Raw genomic sequence first — 15,464 nt, forward strand, 5'->3', positions numbered from 1 at the left:
ACACAGGAAAGAAAGTGGGAAGAGGAGCAGCCCTTCACCTCTGCTTGTAGAGTTTAGCTCAAGTTGGCTACAGTGAGTTTCTCCAATTCAAATACATGAAGATGATACTTTCTGTGGGAGTTTGCCCACCTCTGCCAAGGACACTAATTGGTAATAGCGACTTCCACAAATATTGAGGAAGACTTCTCTGTGGGAAGATAGGAATTCTTACCCTTACCATAATTCTTGGTCTACATCTACAGATGGTTCTGAAAAAGATCAGTTCTCTCTGAGCAGAAGCTCAGCAGTATTTGATAGGAAGACCTATAGCAAATGACTTTTGCTTAGAGTTTTGGCTAAACAGGGCACCCGAGCTTGTTCACTACACTAGTAGCTTCCTGCTTAGAGCTGCTGCTCATGCTGAGAGGACTGTACTTGGAGCATTCTTGGAAGGTTCCAGAGTCTATGGATGGTTCCTATTAGGGTTTCATGGTATTGCTTGTAGGAACTGCTCATGCCAGCAAATCATCCCGTTGAAAGATTAACTAATGCCTAAGATTAAAGCATCTCTAAGAGGAAGACAAATGAGTCACATCCAGAATGCATTGTTAGCATTTGACAGGTGTAGTTAAGGTGACATTGATACAGTAGGTGGTTCCAAATTGCAGTATATGAACTTCATAGACACAGATCTAGACCATTGTATCAGGCTTCAATAATTTTCTCTCTTTTTCTTCCAAACCAGTAATTTTTCATAAATGTCCCTAAAACCTTCTAAAATATATTAGAGTCCTAGTTCAGTATACTATGTAGGGGAAATTCTAGATGATTGCATCATCTGTGAGTCTTCCTCTGGCTTTCACTAAACAGAAACAGGTACCACAAATTCATTTGACGAGATACAAATTACTACACTTTGGCTTGCAGTCAAGGTGTGGACAGTGTAAATGCCGATTGTAGTGAAGTGGAGAGCTGGGGGCAGGAAAGCTGACCCAGTGCATTATATGTTAACATTCTGGCAGGATCTTTCTTGCCTTACTTGTAGATTTTTTATCTGCTTTTGTTTGCAAGCAATTTGTCAGTTAGTATTAATGGTTAAGATGATGTTTCAGTGTTTCTTATCCAAGTTCCTAATACATTGGAGTCTTAGTTCAGTATACTGTGTAGGGGGAAATTCTAGACAATTGTGTTATCTGTGAGTCTTCCTCTGGCTTTCCTTCTTGTTTCTGGAACCACTAGCTAGATTCACACACTTATCTCATAATTAAATAATTTCAGTGGTACACTGAACTGTCTGCACATGTCTCTTCCATTTCATTTCATTCCACCTGCATGCATTAGTTTTCTGTGAATTCCTCCCTAATCTTCTCCCCAATGGAGACATGGCTCATTCCAAAATGAATGATTTATGAATTCCTTAGCCTGCCAATCAAAACTGGTTATTCTGTATATATGGGAGATATACGTACATTACACAGTTTAATACTTGAAATAAACTTGTAATAAAGATGTCCTTGTTCCCCCTTTATATATAAAGAAAGAGGACCTCAGAGAGTTTGAGTAATACCCTATGATCACACAGCTCATTACTGCGAGAATGAGTGTTTGGAACCGATATGCCTGTTCCAAAGTCTTCTAGAAAGAGATTCTAAGATGAAACCCCAATTGACATCTTGGCCTTAATGCCAATTCCTTTCCACATGTAAGAACACTCATTAATTCTAAGCTCCTTAGTAAACATCTACTGCATGCCTGGGTGCACTGATTTGTAAGTGATGGTAGGTCCCTACCAAGCTACTGCTTAAGGCTAGGTATTGATCTGAGTTTTGTGATTCAGGCCCCTAGGTAAGCCCCATTTTCTCCCCCATGATATTTTTAGTGGCTTCTTTTCATATTCTTCTCTTCACAAGAATTCCCTCCTACCCTGCTAACTGGGGTGTCTCCCCAAATCACTCTAATCTATCAAGAGTTCTTTCTCTCTGACTTTTAGTTCATGCACACTCACCATTCTCAGAGACAACTTCTGCCACAGATAGCTGTGTAAACTTGGGAAAATTACTAACTTCTCTGCACTTTAGTTTCCTTATCTACAAAATAGAATTACCAATATTACCTCAGTCATATTGTTACTGGAAAAATTTAGTTCTAAATGTACACCATGAGCAAGTGTATCTGGCTTTAGTTTCCCAATCCTTAGCCTTGGGAGGTATGTACCACCATGCCTAACTGAGGGAGCATTTTCTCGAGGGATGGAGTGATGACTTCATGCATGATTCAGCCCATTTCATCCTAATGAAATCCATGTTCCTGGCATAAATTAAGACCACAGTGATCTTTAGAAAATACAAATTCTTAGGAAGAGCCTAGACTTTCCCACAATAATATTTTCCCCATCATGTACACGAGACTTCTAAACATAGGTACACTATCAAAGAAAGATGCGCTGAGAAAAGAAAAGTAGTCATAAAAAATGTGTGGCTGCTGGAAGAAATGGACATAGGCTTCAAAAGCATAGGTCAAATATTTGGTGCTTTTGACGATTATTGTAGGTAGGTAATAGTCAATAGAATTTGTTTTTAGGAGCAGGTAACAAGAACCAGATACACTAACTTAAGCAAATTTAGTGTGTACATATAAAAAAATCCAAGGTTGAGGTCCAGTAGATGCAGGGATGCAGCTGATACCAGTGAAATCTGGCCTTTCTTGGCTGGTCTGGTAATATATTCATAGAAATTTTAGCTAGGGGGCAACTCTGGTGAGCCTTAGTTGGGATTCATTCCTGTTTTTGATCACCTGGTTTGTTTAGAGCTAGGAATGAGATAATCTTCGTCTGTCTGGGCCACATGCTTGCTGTCTTCTGTGAACATAGACTCTGTGACATGGAGGAAGAATAATTGCCAAAATGCGCAAATGATGGCGAACCCTTACAAGAACTAAAATGAAACAGTCATCATACACGACTGGGGATGGTGAATTCTGATGAAAGAAACCATGATGAAGCTTTAATGTACTTAAGTCCAGGAGCCCTGGATGGCTGGGCACCCTTGGCGGCATTGCTAAGCAATGTCCCACTGCAGGTTTGGCACAGTGGAAAAGTGAGTCTCAGAGAAGTGAGGGAGGACCTCACATTCTAGCAGCTCAGCATTGTCAGGTGCCCCCAGACTGCAACCTGCTTGGCTGCTTGCTAGGTCTGCCATGACCCCTGCTTGTTAGGATCACATAGGCAGACATCTTGTCCCATTCTCCAGTGCGGCGCCAAGCTGACTGACTGCCTTGTGCCTCTGCTCTGCGGAGATGGGTTGCTTTTAGCAATCCCACACAGCACAGACATGACTCCCAGTCCTGCCGTCTCATGCTTTGGCTCTGTAGAGTCTCCTACCATGCTGCGGAACATCTTCCACTTTCTTGTCCTTTGGACTCAACTTTTTATTTATCCACTCAAGCTTTTCCATCATTAAATAGAATTGCTTTTTTTTCTTAATATAAGCTGCGTCTTAGGGTGTGATTTTGAGTTATAGCTGAGGGAAAAGACTGTCCATCTCCAAATTATCAGCAGGCAGGAGTGCCAAGGGCAGTCCTGAAAGGGCACGGGGGGCCAGGAGGGTTTCTGTGAGAGCATTCTCATTGATGTTTGAATGGATAGCGCTTAGCCATAAAGAGAAATAGGAGCTGTCCAGGTGAGGGGAGCAGACGCCACAGAGGCTCAGAGCCCCACTAGACTGGAGACAGGCCAACAGGCCACAGCATATGTGGTATATATAGGGGATTCATTAGAAATGAGAAAATGGATTGAGCCTAGCAAAATGACATGGGACCTCCATATCATATAAAGGTATCTGGTCTTTATGCTAAAAATAATTGGTTTTCTGCTGCCTTGCTTTCCTTTAGCAGAGTACTCTCAGTTTTAACTATTTCAGTTTTTCAATAGCTCTACTTGGCTGGACAAAAACCCATATCCTAGCACCAGATGTGGGGTAACGCTTGTAGTCCTAGCACTTGGGAGACTGAGACAGGAAGTTGAAGAGCCTAAAGCTGGGCTACTATGCACTGTAAGATTCTGTTTCAAAACAAACATCCGGAGCTGGAGAGATGGCTCAGAGGTTAGGAGCACTGGCTGTTTTTCCAGAGGTCCTGAGTTCAATTCCCAGCAACCACATGGTAGCTCACAACCATCTATAATGAGATCTAGTGCCCTCTTCTGGTGTGCAGGCAGAACACTGTATACATAATAAATAAATAAATGTTTAAAACAAACAAACAAACAAACAAACATCCTCCCACTATGCAAATCCCACAAATGTGAAGGGACAGTGAATCACAACCTGAAACATTCATGTCCTCTTGAGGGACTTTTAGGAAATTCTCCCCCTGATGAGTTCTTCCTGCATTTTTGTTCTTCTCTGCGTCTATGGATCTTCCACCCAATCCTCAGTGTGGATGAAGGTGAAGTCCTGAGAGATACAGCAGGGGCTGACCTGAGAGATGGTGGAGACAGCACCCTCTTAGAGTGATTGCACTTTGAAGAAAGCACACTAGCCAGAATCCATTTTCCCATCTTTGGGCACGAGACCACGATCAGAATTACTTCTTGAGGATCTTCTAGAATGAAGATGGATATGAATTAAGAAGCAATAAGCCCTGCTCTCAACACCTCTGAGACAAAAAACCCCTGGCTTGAAGATTGGCTAGAAGTTCTTTATAGATTCCAAGTAAGTTTTGATAAGGTTTAAAAGAAAGAGGCCAGAAAAGAGCATAAAGTACTCATCATGTTTATTGGCCTTTCCTCTCACTACCTCTAGTGGGAGGCTTCTAGTCTGTAAGAAATCTGATGGGCAGGGTGATTATAGCACAATTTACAAATTTTGTTAGCGAAAGCATAATTCTGAAGGAAAGAAATTGTGGTTATGGGGCTTCTGGGAGAGGAAAGTGTCCCCTTAGGATGTAAGAGCTGTACAGATATTCAGAGGTTGAAAGTAGTCCTCAGAGAGAAAGAAACCTCCCAACTATTTGAGAAGGTTGGGCCACGTCCTACTTTTAATTATATTGCTGTGATAAAATACTCCGACAAGATGACATTTAGGGGAGAAAGGGTTCATTTCGGCTCACTTCCAGGTTGCCATACGTTATAGCAAGGGAGTCATGGTGGCAGGAACTTGAAGCAGGGAGTCACATCACTTCCACAGGAAAGAGCTGAGAGAAACAAATGCATATATGCTCACTTGTGCCTCACTTGATTTCTGTACTCCTACACAGTTTAGGACCTGGTGCCTAGGGAATAGTGCTGCCTATAGTGGGCTGGGACTTCTCACATCAATTAGCCTAAATCAGACAATCCTCTACAGATATGTTAACATAGATACTCCCTCATTGAGACTATCCGTGTTTTGTCAAGTTGACAAAGCTAACCATTACAGGCTGGAACCTCTAGCATGTATTAGAGCATACTGTAAGTAAACGGATAGCCAAATATTTAAAATTTATATCATAGACAAATGTACATTTTCCCTCTGCTTCTTAACTTCCATGTGTTGAAAGAAGTATGTGGGGTGCTGTGGAGGGACTAGCTAGAACCCTTCAACTTGAAAGTGCCTGGTATAGCAATCTGGCTTCTCCTCTATTCTGATACCATTTGGATCTAAACTTGTGGCAATAATTGACTTTGACTTTATCCTTGTTTTACCGAAGAGGCGACTTGCAAAAGACAGAATGATCTAATGTTTAAGGATATCTTTTTTTGTTAAAAAGATGTGGAGTTGCACACGAGTATTTTATGGGTCAGCCCTTATGCTACCCTGCTGCCCTCAGCAACCCCTCCCTGCACAGGGGAGCTCCTCAGGGCTTCTTCTGGCACATTCCAGTGCTGCTGCCTGAGCTTCTATTGGTCTTCTCTTGGGACACCTTTAGTGTGGGAGAGGTATTATTTATACTGTCTTGTGAAGACACCTATGAGAAGCATGTTTACTGTACCTCTGGGCTGTTAACTCACTGCTTCCTATCTGGGAGAAATTGAGGGGCTCAGCAAACCAACTTCACTCAATGTATTCTCCTCTGTCAAGTGGCTACAAGGTTAAACTTGCTACTCCCAAGGATTGAGCTTTTGGGTAAAAAACTGTTCTGAAAGAATCTATGCTAAAAGAAATCTACAGAGCAGCCATGTGTGAGAGGAGTAATATATAAAGATGACAAATAGGAGATAAGGATGCTACTTGCTTTCCACTCTTGTGAGTGAGACATTGCAAATCACCCATAGCACAATTTGCCACTGAATCTTAGTACTAAATAGGGCCTGAGAGACCTTGCCAGTACAGGCATGGAGGTATTCCCAACCTGTTAGGGGTGGTATTTGGGATGAAGTCAGCTTGCTCTTAGAGCATGAACTGAGCAGCCAATAAAGGTGATCAGTATCCTCTGCTTTGGATCTCGCTCTGCCTATTCTAATAGGAAGGAGGGCCTGAATAGTGACAGAAATGAAAAAAGACCCATTGCATCTGTCTCCCCAGGCCCTCACACTGTTAGCTTGTGGAGGACTGCTCTTCTGTGTGGACTGCTGGCATGAAGCAAGGCACAGTAGAACCCTGTAAGGATCATGATGTTTGAAATGACTTAGTGATTGGAAAAAAATGTCAGTTTTCTTAGTTTCTTTAATCGCCAGTCTTTGTAATCATTCCTCAGATATCTTGAGATATGATTTTCTTTATTTGCTCCTTCTCCTAGTTTTTGGTGTAACCAGGAACGGAACCCAGGGCTTGCTCATGCTAAATGAGGGCTCTGCCACTGACCTCAGCCCCAGCTGTCTGTGTTTTTGAAAAGAGTTTCCTACCGAGTGACTGCAAGTTCCCAAAGTAAGGTTTTGTTCTTTGTTTTAGTTTTTGAGTGAGGGTCTCATGTATCTCAGGTGGACTCAAACTTCTATGTAGCTGTGGCTAGCCTTGAACTCCTGATCCTCCTGTGTCCCCCTACCTAGATGCCAGGATTACAGGTATGTGTTACCATGTCTAGTTTAAGGCTCTGAGAAGTTGAATTCATTTTTAGTTTCCTTTCTTAGGTAAGATGTGATACACGTTTATCTAAATGGTATACCTTTTTAGTTTAGACAGTGTAGCTGTCATTGGCATACTGATGTATTTCAGATGGTTCAGAAATTTAATTTTGGAGGGTATATTTAGAAAAATTAATATGTGTTGCCTGAATGTCAAATAAATCTTGAGAACACTGGCAATAAGAAGGCCTTGAAATGAGCCCTGCGGTATTTCCAACTGGCCCTGTCTCTTTGGACTGATTTTTATGAGTGGAGACTATGCTTCACTTTTGGATTACCTCTTGTTTTGTTTTGTAACTATTGGAACATTTTTCCAAGCTCTGTACATTCACTTCATGTGTATAGTTCCGAGTAATCCTTTCCTGACCTGTTGTCCATGTGTGTGGCTCTGCCACAAAGAATTTAGGCTGCAGCTTCATTTTTCCTGTGCACACTACCTCACGTGTGTTCTGTCTGTGGTCTTGGTTGTTGCGAGGTCACCGATTCTGCTTCCTTTTGGAATCTATTATCCTTTGGACAATATTCTGTGGCTTCGGAGAGATACTGGTGAAACAGACAATAGGAAATCTGCACTCTGAATCCTCCCCTCTTTTTTTTTGGAAAGGAAAAAAAAAGGGTAAAATTCTGACTGTAGGACTTTCCTAAGTTTTTAGAAATTATTTATTAAGTCTACTCCACTTCTATCGTGGGAGAATGATCCTTTTAGAACAAAATGGCCATGGGACTGCTTCAGCTGCTCAGACGAGTTAAGAGACATTTGCTAATGATATCCATCATTCTAGACACACATGTCAGCACTATCACTCACTTTTAAGTCCCTGGAATGTGGGAGCCTTTCAAACACATATTAAGTTCCAGCAGAAGTCATCCAGTCCAGGACCATATGTTGAGTTTACAATAGAGACTTAGCACAGTATTTGATAGAAAGATAAAGTGATTTCAGTGCCTGTGAACTTTAATATCTGGATATCATTTCAGGCATACACTCCAATTTACCAAGAAGCCACATCCCAGCTTTCATCCCTTTTTCTCTGTGTACAGTTTGGGCCCCCTTCCCTGCCAATGTTTGAAATAAGCTGAATAAACAGAGCACAGTGGGTTACCTGGGGAGTGTGCTAATCAGAATATTTTCACTCATGCTGTAAGGCTTTACATAACCCTCTGGGAGCTGTGATTTGAACCACCCATTGTAAGCAATGGAGCATCGCAATGAGAACATATTCAGTCAGGGCTCCAGATTCACCTTTTTCCTCTTAGCTGCGATGTAAAACTTAACCACAGACTGCAAACACCTCTCTCTCCTTCCCTATTGGATAAGTGTCCAAATGTCATCTGTGTTCTCAGTTCATCCTTTATATTATGCTCTCTTCTGGTTTCCAAATGTCATGAGATAATATCAAAACAGAAGCACATCCAAGAGATGGATACAAAATTTAGTCTTGTGCACTGCACATTTCAGTCTTGGTGACCAATTTCAGCATGGCTGTGTCCAGTATCTTTTATGTAATAATTTGCTTCTCTGGTGTAAACATCATAGGACATATGGAAAGCATTTCCCTTTATTATCTTTGTAAAAACATGTTTTTCTGTCAACTGTGTCCTATAACATTTATGTCCAGTTTAGATTTAAAATGAATTGAGTACTTCCATGTTCACCAACCAGATTAAAAAGCAAAAGACTTTCAATATATTCCAACCTCACCTCCTGACCTGATTTTAATATTCTTTTCTCTGTCTGGGATAATTATTACCCTGCAACTGTTATTATCCCTTGCATTTCTTTAGAGATTTACTTATTGGTGTTTTCAAAAGTAATTTTTTAACATGTAGTATGGAAACTTTATATATGAATTATAGTTTATTTTACTCAACGTTATACTTGTAAGATCTGTCTGTGTTAATGTCAATAACTAAATTTAATTAGTTTCTTCACTGCACAGTATTTCATCATATGAAAAAAAAAAACCCCAAAAAACCAACCACTACACTATTGAGCCATTCTCTTACAAAAGGACATTTTGAGTTGGTCTTGATATTTTCCCATTTCAAGTATCATTGCTAGAGAGGTTTCTGACCCATATTTCCTGGTGGGCTTGACTAAGTCTCTCTTAGGTACATGTCTGGGAATCTACTGAACCATATAGCTTCAGTATTTTCCAATTTCCTTGATATTGCACCTTTGTGTTTGGTTTGTATTTAATTTTAAGAATGTATAGTTGGGACATCAAACTTCAAACTGCGTATTCAGTCTGTTTTTTGATTTCTTTTTTTTTGTTTCTGACAAGCTGAACCAAAGGCCCTGACTTCTAGTTACACATCACAGATACGTGCAAGAAGCTGTTGGCAGCTTTGATATTTTCATCTCTTCTGCTTGCTTTGCTGAAGTGTGGCTTGGCTGAATAGGGTTCCTCCCATTCCTCAGTGTGACACAGGCTTCTTGTACTCACCCTTCCCTAAGGCCTATTTCATCTGTAAGACAAATTATCTTTGCAGTGGTCATTATAGACTGCTTGATCTATGACTGTGTCCTTTTTCATGAGAAGCCTCATCTCATAAAAAAAAAACTAACTAAATCTGTTTATCATGAATAGAATACCCATGTGTCATCTTAGCCATTTAAAATCTTTTTGTCTCAGACTTGTTTCATTAAACCTAATGTCTTCCAGATTTATCATGTACTAGCAAGTGTCAGTATCTCGTCCCTTCTTAGGGCTGACTAGTGTTCTGTGGTGCTTATTAATGCTACATTCTACTTCTCTACTTGTCAGCCAAGGAATCTGTGGCTTGCTTTGAACAATGGATATGGTGGTGAGCATTGATGCTCTAGATTCTGGTATGCAGCCATCTCTTTAAAGCCTTTCTTTCAGTTCTGTTTAGAAGGCACTCAGAAGTTGGCCTCTGGGAATATTTCCTCTCCTCTTCCCTGTCATTCCTACCCTGTGTTTTCTTATGCCACAGATATCATCTAAAGATCAATATGAGGGCATGACATGGGATCTAAGTCTTCTCCAATGGGAGTCCCAGAGCGGATCTGAGATGATAATTTGGACCTTTCTATGGGAAGAGCTGTGAAGCTCTGAGGCTTTCAGTGGCAGGTGTCCTGTCATGTGTGGAAAATACTGCTCTGAGTTGAGAAAACAAAACCACCAGAGCAGAAAGGAGTTGAGATGAGCAGGTTCTAGGAGCACCGGCTTTTCGTTCCTTTCAGTATGTGACAATTTTGTTCTCCTTCGGGACAGTTTTGAACAGAAAGCCTGGCTTTTATACAAACTATTCTAACAGCACCACAGTTACACCTGGTTTGGGTAACTTCTACCTTGGATTTACCAAAGGGTGATACTGAGTCCTGAAGTTCTGAAGACCAGTACGGTGGGGTGAGGAAGAACCAGAGAGTTCATGTAACTGGTGAAAGTTTCACAATAATTTCACTAGTGATTTGTTACAAGTTACAAAGATCCCACTTATCACACACTTGAAAACCTGAGAACACACTCAAACTTTTGTCTGTAATAAGATCTTTTCACTCATTTATGCCCAAGATTTTTTACAAGTGGGGACTAGTATACAGACTTTGGTTACTATGGGAGGACTGCCTCCAACTTAACCTAATTTCAGGGAGTGTGGCACACATGCACTTCATGTTTCATTCATATCATGGCAGAACATGATTGAAAGCAGACTATTACTGGATTATATACTGTGTATGTAGTATCTGTGTTTTCAGTATTCTCTACCTTATGCCCAGTGAATAGCCACACAAGAAATTCTTAGCAATGCTGAATTAATCTGGAAGCAGATGTTCTAAGGGACCACCTGTAGTTTTACCAATGTCAACAGATACTCCAGTTTCATTCATTTACCAAGTAGGGAGATTGTGTTTTTTTGTTGACCTGCCTTTAAGAGAATAATGATGCTCCCAGGTTTGTGAATGATTTAAGGCATCAGTCCTAGCTGCTGAGCCAATTCTTTGAGGCTTTAGGAGTTTTGCACAGAAATTTTTAATTGCCACAAAGCCTTTATTTACTCAAATGCTCCTTGGTCTGTATACCCAAAGCCATGAGAAATTCACTTGATGCATTAAAGAAAATACCTGAATGAGAAACTAAACCTTCAAAGAATGTTTTTGTGTTTTAAAGAAAAAAAATCTAGATAAAATGGCTAAATTCTACTGGTGAAGACTTTAGGAAAGATACTAAGATTTCTTTAAGAATGAGTTGTTGATGTTGATCAAATAGGAGTCTGAAAATGAGAAAAAGATGTATAATCAACTACGGTGATTTTCAAGTATTATTTCATTTCATAAAGGTATTATTTCATTTCATAACAGTGGAGAAATGGGTTCCTGTGGTGTCAGCGGAGAGGGTGTTGGGAAGAGAACAATTGCTCCTTTGAGAGAGATTGTTGGGAGCTTGTCTCCTGCAGTTAGATTTGCTATTTGAGGGAGCCATCTGCTTCTTCACACTTTCCAAGATCACGCTTTATCTACAAGAGTCCCTCAGCATCTTCAAACTGAGAACTCAGTGAGGTTTCAAGTTAATGCCAGACAACCAGATGCTAACCAGATTGCCAGCCTCCCTCCTTTCCCAGCACCAAAGCCTTCCAGGGAGGCTGAGTTAACACAAATGTTGGACAACACTATGGGTTAGACTTCAGAGCCAACCTTGATCTCTTTTGGCCTCTGTTCATGCAGCACTTCTAATGACAGTCAAGGGGAGTTCTATTTATGCTTTAAAACGCTGTGTGCCTAGAGGCTAAGCAGTCAGGGGAGAAACTTTGGCTTTTCCACTCACGTACACATTCATCCTGAAGCAATTATAAACACTAAATGCTGGGGAATCCAATAGATATTCCCAGTGCTGTTTCCTTCATCCAACATGCGTTCATCCACATTTTGGATCAGTTTGCATCATTGATTATACCCTACAGACAGCCCCACTGAGCTCAAAGAAATGTTGAGCCAAGGAAAAATTATGCAATGGAAATTGAAAATGAAAACTGCTCCTTTGCATGTCCCTTCAGAGCTGACATTTGAATGTCTGAATTATTTGGACTGGGGTTCTCAGTAGAGAGTTAGAGGGACAAAGAGGGATATATCATTTCTAGAAAGAACTGCAGAAGGAGGCTGGGTGGTCAAATTCTCTGGTGGAAGAAAGGCCTCTATTTTTGTTTTGACAAGTGGTTATTTATTTCTTGGGCTTGGTTGGTGGGGTCAGAGGTTTGTCCTGTGCCTGTCAAACAAGACAGCATTCAGTGTGTTGAGAGATTCAAAAACTGGTCATATTTTTTTCTTCTAGTCCGTTTGTAAATTAAACCAAATCTAACAACCAAGTTTACTAACCAAGAAGACAAAACAAGCATAATCCTTTCATATCCAACCTATGTGTTCTATTTTAAAAGCTGCACAAATAAGATTTAGGTAGAACAGGCTTTCATTGACAATTACTCTATTACTTATCCATTTGTAAGGGAGAATGTGTACACATTGTGTGTATTTGGTGTGTGTACCTGTGTGTGCAGAAAACAGAGGAGAACGTTAGGTGTCCTGCTCCATTCCTATGTCTTTTGAGACAGGCTGGGCTGGTGGCCAGTAAGTCCCAATAATCCCCCTGTCTCTGCCCTCCTAGTACTGGAGTTGTAGGTGCCTGTGCAGCTTTGTCTGGTGTTTTTATGCGAGTGCTAGGATTCAAACTCAGGTCTTCATGCTTTCACAGCAAACACTCTTACTGAGCCATTTCTCCAGCCCTGAATACTATTCTTCACAAAACTAAAGGAAGAAAAAACATCATTTTATAGATTTGGTTTTCCTTGCATGTGTGTGATATTTTTAAATATGTCATCTGGATCCCTAGTCAGTAATGTTTAGAGAAACGTGCACTTGAACAACATTGAACAAATTACTATAGCCTAGTTTCTTGACATCCCAGATGTAAAAATGCTCCCTGTTCTTAAGGGGCCTGGTCTGCTTTTGACCCACAGATGGGTCATATGGCTGCAGGAAGCAAAATGTGCCTGTTCTGTGGTGGAAGTCCAATTTTGTTGTTAGAATTTTCTATCACACATGGAAAATATCCTTTAGACACATGCAGACTTGTGTTTTCTGTTGTATGGACATATTCCAGTTTATGTGGTTTCACTATGTAGCCCTGGCTGGCCTGGAACTCACTGTGTAGATCAGGGTAGTCTGAAACTCACAGAGGTCCTTCTGCTTCTGCCTCTTGAGTACTGGGATTAAAGGTGTGCAATGCTGTACCTGGCTCTTTCTTTTTAAATATTTATTTATAAACACATTCTCTCTCTGTGTGTCTGTACATATACATGTGTGCGTGCAGGTATATCCTAGCACATGTATGGGGATCACAGGACAGCTTCCTGGAGTTGGTTTTCTCCTTCCACCATGTTGAATCTGGGAATGGAACTCAGGTCACCAGGTCTGGTGGCAAGTACCTTTGCCTGCTGAGCCATTTCATTGAAACTCGCGAGTTCATTTTTGTTGGAGGAATTGTAAATATTTACAGGAAACAATATCATATTCAGTCTCAGTAACAAATAGAGAGAGTGGCTAACATGTCCTACATGATACACAGTGTTGGGGATACCTTATTTCTCTGTGTCCTTTGTTCTTTTAAACAACTTTAGTATTTTAAATTTTACTTGTCACAAAGTCATTGAAGGTTTTTTTTGTTATTATTTAAATACCGGTACACTATATGTAAAGCTCACATTAACGTAACCGGCACGCCTACTATGTGAGGCACAGGTTATTTCTCCATGTGGAACATTTTCAGTCTTTACCGTGAGCTGTTTTGAAATGTATGTTTAAGTTTTGTCCACCACATTTAATCCGTTGTGCTACAGAGCGCCAGAGGCTCTCCCTTCCGCTCACCTGCATCCCCACACCTTGCACCCCTCTCCTCCACCCCTCCCAGCTTCTGATAATCCCCATTCTTCTCTCTACTTCTGAAAAGTCAACTCTGTTGGCTTCCCCCTGTGAGAGTGGCATGTATCTAAGCCTGACATCATCATCTTCACCATCCGCCTACCTCTGTCCACCTTCCTGAGCGGGGAGTGGGCCGATGGGGGTGGGCTCGGAGGGCCCACTGGTTGCTTCTGCGCTGCTTCTCTGATCATTCAGGTCCTTACCCCGATATCTGACTCCCGAGTTTTTATTGATAAAGAATTATTAGATAAACAATTGAGAGAGAAAAAGAGAGACTGACTCAGACTTCTCCTTGCTTTGGGGATAAAGTCTCATGTTTCCTGCATCTTTACAGATGTCTTCTTTTGGAGAATTTTGTGACTCCTTTATCTCTTCAGAAGCTACAAACGGCTGGTTGTATTGGTTGTATCAACATCACTTCTCAACTCCATAGGCTTCTCTCTAATTGCTTTTGTGCTGGCCTATGCGATATCACATCTTCACTTTAGCAGATACTATCAGATCAAATCAACAGAGCTGTCTGAAGCTCAAGTCCCTGGTGGCTGCAGCAGGGCTGTCCCCTCCTGTGATGGTTAAAGACCTTCTGGCATGTGACCCTTTACTCATTGGCAAGGAGAAAGCTTTTTATCAAGGTGGCACCACTCTTGTACCAAATTTCTACCTCCCAAAGTAGCAGGTATAAGAGCCTGTCACTCTCTAGGAAAAAAGTGTGCTTCTGGTTGTCTAACACAGAAAAGCCACAGACAGAATCTTTTATCAGGCTAGTCACCAACTTGAAAATTGCTGGTTCAATACCAAATTGACATTAACATTCAGTCAGAAAATGAGGCTTTCAAAGAACATTTTTTAAACTAAAACAGAGTTACTTCTTTTAAAAATCCATTAATTATTATGATCCCTTTCCAAGAACTCTCTTTACCCCTAAACTCTGCAAAGAATGTGCCCAGATTTTCTTTACAAATCTCAGTGGTCTCTAAGAGTGTCTTTCAGTTTTGCAAACACAAGAGAGCTTGCTTGGCTTTTTGCCTGGGCTTGGAAGCTCATGCACTAGGAAGCTGAATTTGTACCAGTTTCAGGTCATAGCTGATAGGAGAGGAAGCCATGCACAGAGCATAGCCGTGCATACAGAAAATCATAGCTCTTGACTCTTTAAGCAGCGAAATCAAATGCTAAGTACCTCTTTGGTAGGGATGGTGCTGTTTGCTTTTCTTTGTGCCTCCTTGTTTCTGCCTGTCACAAGATGGAACGTGTGGGAAATGCAAAATAAATACTGTGAATAATTGTGATTTTTTTTCCAGTTCTAAAAGCAAAGTCATTGGATCACTTTACAAAAATGTAGAGAAAGGAAAAAAAAATGCTGAAGCCCTCACAACCCAGATGGCGGTGTAGTCAGGGTCAGGAACCCCGCAGTGTGAAGCAGCGGTGTGTAGTAAGTAAGGCCTCTGTGACTGTGTCGGGCCGGATTGTCACTTCACCACTCAAGCCCGCTCTTTCTCGCCCCTGCAGCCC

The sequence above is a fragment of the Peromyscus leucopus genome, chromosome 1 (genome assembly GCF_004664715.2).
Source record: "Peromyscus leucopus breed LL Stock chromosome 1, UCI_PerLeu_2.1, whole genome shotgun sequence".
NCBI classification, from domain to species: Eukaryota; Metazoa; Chordata; class Mammalia; order Rodentia; family Cricetidae; genus Peromyscus; species Peromyscus leucopus.